General features: G+C 46.9%; 1 non-coding gene across 1 annotated transcript; it reads left to right on the forward strand.

Moving 5' to 3' along the window:
- The first annotated feature begins 1068 nt into the window (after window positions 1–1068).
- On the forward strand, window positions 1069–1238 carry LOC138227074 (U1 spliceosomal RNA). Its single transcript, XR_011184825.1, has one exon. It is a non-coding gene; the product is annotated as a U1 spliceosomal RNA (small nuclear RNA).
- Window positions 1239–5092: the final 3854 nt, after the last annotated feature.

Genomic DNA, 5092 nt, shown 5'->3' on the forward strand with positions numbered 1-5092 from the left:
GAAATAATGTACAGGCCGCTACCCTCAGGGGGGAAGTCTGTCCCAGATATTGCTACGAAGCTGCTGTGCATTTTCCTGGCCTCTGTGCTGAGAGGCTTTGCAACAGCACCTGCAGCGCGTACCTGGACTTATTTTTCCAGGCTCTGGGTAGGTAGGGAGGTGTTCAGAGTGTGGGGTGTCAGACCCAAGCTGGACGTCCCACTCTCTGACACATGCCCTGCAATTTATGGGACAGTTAAAAGTTTTCTAAGATCTCACCCAATTGGCCATATTCCCCTCCGAGATGTCAGCGTCCAAAAACTGGAAGATTTCGTAGCACCCCAGAACAATAGGCAGACCCCTGTGGGCATTTTAACATCAGCCCAAACAAGGAAGGTGTGGAAACACACATCCTCTAAATTTCTGTGCAACATTCACAGAGATTTAGCCTGGAGTGTCGTCCACCAGTGCTTACCGGTACGAACTTTCTTGTACCGTAGGGGCCTCACCCCCAGCCCTCGCTGCGTTAGGGTGGGCTGCGGCGAGGAGGAGACTGTGACCCATCTCCTGTGGTCCTGCTTTTTTGCTAAGGCCTTCTGGGCACAGTTTGAAGATTGGTTGCAGGCTCTCTCGCCCCAATTTACCCTGACCGCTGCTTTCGTTAGATACGGCATCTCTCCTGTCAAGCTTCCTCCTGACGTGTTTGACAGGATCTGGGCCGTGGTGAACAGTGGGAAAGACGCCCTGTGGAGAGTGAGGAACATGGGGCTGTTCAAAGGCATCGAGGTCCCAGTCAAGGCAGCAGGTAGCCTGGCCCTGTTCATCACCCGAGAGAACTATTACCTCAGAGACCTGTGGAGAGAAGGGAGGGAGGAAGCAGAAAATCTGTGGGAAATAGAGAGCATAGGTCAACATCTCAAGAAACTGTGAAAAACATTATCATGTTTAAATAAAGAATGTGATTTGCACCAGAAAAAAAGAAAATTGTTGCTATGTAACTGTTACCGTGTCAAAATGTAATGAGATGTGATCATATATACTGTTTTAAGTATGTATATTAATGTAAAGCTTTCTGATTTGTGATTTCCTGTATTTTTTTGTGAAAAGAAAATAAAGTTCTTAAAAATCGAAATCGGTTCACCCAGGGCGAGGCTCGGCCATTGCACTCCGGCTGTGCTGACCCCTGCGAATTCCCCAAATGTGGGAATCTCGACTGCATAATTTCTGGTAGTGGGGGACTGCGTTCGCGCTCTCCCCTGATGTGCTTGGTCCAAAATCAGATACGGGAGGGTTAGGACACCACGAGCTGCGTGGCTGCGGAAGGATCCCGGTTCGACAGGAGTGGACGCCGCTGCTGGTTCTCGCTGGCTTTTAGTTAGGGGTCCGGAGAAGCATCTCAAGCTAGTTCCACTACTCCTTCCGGACGTTCATTTCCTTTTCAAAGTCAGTCGTTTTGCTGTAGTCTGCGTTCTTTAGGCTGATTATCGAGGTTAGCCTTTATTTGGTCATGGGGGGCTTTGGCACTGTATGCTGAGTCTAAAGACAGTTTCACCCGTTTTCTGATTGCTAGGTTCTGTAGGTTCTTTACCAGTGCAGACATGTCAAACAGTGAATGGCTGTACCTCTACTGTATCCGTGCTCAATGAATGAAATCGGTAACAAATGAATATATGTCTAGTTATACGAAAAACGAGTGGTTTATCGACTCATCTTCATTTGCATAATTGAAAAGTTCGGGCTCATAGCCGATGCAGTGCGTGCTAATTAGAACAGCAACGCTGAGCTCTCAGCACCGTACTGAGCCCAGGTGTTTTTCTAAAGCTGTCAGGTGCAGTTCATTTACATGAAGGAAATCTCTTACTGGGTACGATTACAATGCAGTAAGTAGCACAGACTACTTAGGGAGTAGCCCGATGCGTTTAAAAACGACCCGAGCCAGACAAGAGTCGAACCTGCAATCTCCTGATCTGTAGTTAGACACGTTATCCATTGCACCACTGGCCCTGGTGTGACACTGCAGGACTGTAACCCAGTGAGATCAGCACTGCAACTAGTAAAATATTACCCCCTTTCCATTCTTTTCCAAAAGTGAGAAACACCTGTTTTCTACATTTTGTCGGTTTTAAAACCATATCTCTTTAAACCAAACCAAGAGTTTGTCTTTTGCACTGATATTCTGATTAATTTCGATTTCAAAGAAAAAAAAAACTATCTTCCAAAGCATCATAAAATTGTCCCTTCTTCCAGACTCTACTTCTCTCTTGTAGTAGTACAGCAGAGCTTTCCAGGTGAGCAGATCACAGAGTCCGAAATGAGCTTCCTCCATCAAGCAAAGTACCTGAACATGACTCTGTCTTCATAAAAGCGCCCCTGTAATAAAGAAATTAAATCCGAAATCAAGAGGGCAGTTGCCTACTGAAATACAAGAAGTCATCAATTTTAACCTAGCAACACATTAAAGGCTGCATCTATACAAGTACGATTCTAGAAATGCTCACCAGATTACGTTTTAAGAAGGAACTGTGCCGAGATCCGCCGAGATCTTAACTCGGATGGCAGGATTCAGAGTCCGGAGTGCGGACTGATGGCGCACGGAGGGTCCACATACTGTGGATCCCTCAGTTTTCCTCCGCGTGTTTAAACCGCCAGCGTGTGACTCCCCTGTCCCCGTGACCTCATTGCTCTGCTCTCGCCTCTGTGCAGCCGAGCCCGACTCATGGTAAAGTGAAAAAAAAAATATGCCCTCAACGTGAGATTGACTCTGGAGCGAGGATAGATGTTACCTTTTTATCGTTGAACGGGATGTATGTGATGTGGCGACTAGGTTCAATTTTGTATCCTCTTTAAAAGATTAAGGACTGGGGTGAGCGTGATTTACCACCCTTTCAGCTAAGAACCCGACGTGCGGACCGTTTAAGCTGCATAGACTCGGTCGCTTAACTCTTCTCCATTAGCAGGGTTAAGGGTAAAGAAAAAAACATTGCTGACTTCTTTTTTTTTTGCCAGACGCGAGCTCTGATTAGCAAGGTTTGTATTTCATGTTTTGCAAGTTGCATCCATTTTAAGAAAAACAGGTCGTTCAAGACAGGAAATGAATGCTTGCATTTAATTAAGGCTAGCCGTAGGCAGTTGTCCATAATGACCAGTTCTGTTCGAGAAGACAGAACAAAAATGGCACCGCTGGGATTTGGAGCCAGGGTCTCCTGTTTACTAGACAGGCGCCTTAAGCAACTAAGCCACGGCGCCCCAGGAGAGCTGTCCTTTTGCAGCCACTTGGACACACCACTCAGACACATCTGCATTCGGTGTGTGCTCCGCCTGCTCGCTGAGCAAGTTGCCACCTTTTCATACAATAGCAACATCAACACCAAGAGAAAGGGTGACAAATGGCTTTTATCTGGAACTTTTCATGTCCAAGGAGCTCAATGTGCTTTCTGTGTACAACAGGGCCACTGAACTCCACACTGGCCACTGAACCACAGCAGTGGCTTGCTGGCTTGACATCTCCCAAGGAAAATGTTGAAATCGCACGTGGAACAGGAAAATGACCCTCGAGTACGAGGGAAAAAAAAGAAAAAGATCATCTGGAGCGCGCCAACCCATGTCCGGACAGCCCAGATCCCTCGACGAAGTGGCCGAGGGCTTAAGGCGAAGGACTGCTAATCTATTGTGCTCTGAACGCATGGGTTCGAATCCCATCCTCGTCGTGCTCCATGTCTGACACGTGTGCCCGTTCGGCGTTGGCCCTCCTGTCGTTTGCTCCGGTTCTAGAGCTGTGCATTTTCTAGCGGTGGGTGAACATGGTATAGTAGGCTAACGTCGGTATCGAGCAGTAACAGTAACGGTATTTACGTGCCGCTGCTGCCAAGTGGCTCTGGGTTGAGACCGCGTTTTCACTTACTTGCAACGCAAACGGAGAAAGCGATTTTTGACTGTCTCTCGAGAGACTGCGCTAGGTGTTTAGGGATAGACTTTGTCAGTTCCCCCTGGGATGGTGGCCTCTCAAATAGTTTGTGATTCCTCTAGACGTTTATACAGTAGAAGCCTGCTTCGTGGCTTAAATCCAAGCTAAGGAAACGAGTTAGAGGTCTGATGCAGAACTGCGAATTCAATGAACGGGAACACTACAGTACATTGCACTGTATGTGTGAGGAAAGCTGCCCCCTTAAGTCCCTTGTCGACCGAACAGAGCACTGTAAAGGATACCGCCAAGAAACTTAAGGATGCTGGTTGGAATCCAGCTCCAAAGAAGCCCCTTTGGGTGTTATGTCATCAAAAAGTAAGAACAGCGAATCTCCCTTTGATCAAAAGTGCAACAGAGCTGTTTTCCATGGAGCAGGTTTCAGACCCGTAGACCTGTTTTATTTGTAGGACAGGGCGCATTCCCAAACGCGAATCTCCTGTTTTAGAAATGCTTTGGGCGGCGTGAAGTGAAAATACGAAGTGGGCTCCAGATGCACATGGAAGAAATCAAGTGTTTCATCCGAGCTGTTTCAAAGACTGCTCAACAGCTTTCCTTTCACAGAGGCCCAACGATTAATGATGGGGGTGCACCCTTCAATGTGCCTTACGACTCTAGGGAGTGATTGAGACGATTCGTAGCGTGTGCTCATTCCCATATACCGTACGCCCCGGGGTGCAGTGCTAGGATGACTGAGCGTAAACAAAGTGTCTAAGTAGCGTGGGAATGCTAACCCTAACCCTAGCTGGAGTTTGAGCAATCCAGCACTGAGCGTAAAAAGATGAGTCAAAGTAACGTCTAATCGGATTAGTTTCCTTAGAGCTGGTTCAGAGTTTGCTCAAGAGTTTACCTTTCACAGATGCGCAAAGAAGAATGTTGGGGGTGCACGCTTCAAGGAGAGGGACAGTACGTATCATTTCTTGAAAGGGATTGCTGTCCGAATGCACATCTGAATCCCAAACAGAATCTCTATTAAAATACGATCATTTGTGAAACAGGTAAATGACGGTCTCAGGGGCCCATTCCTCATTCTCAAGACACATCTATGCAGTACGTACACCATGCATTGAGCAATAGGGATTAAATACACCACAGGTAAGGTTAGAAGTCATTCTGACTATATTCTAAAATATTGGACTCATATTCTTATGA

This window comes from Lepisosteus oculatus, unplaced genomic scaffold, assembly GCF_040954835.1.
Source record: "Lepisosteus oculatus isolate fLepOcu1 unplaced genomic scaffold, fLepOcu1.hap2 HAP2_SCAFFOLD_225, whole genome shotgun sequence".
In the NCBI taxonomy this organism is placed as follows: Eukaryota; Metazoa; Chordata; class Actinopteri; order Semionotiformes; family Lepisosteidae; genus Lepisosteus; species Lepisosteus oculatus.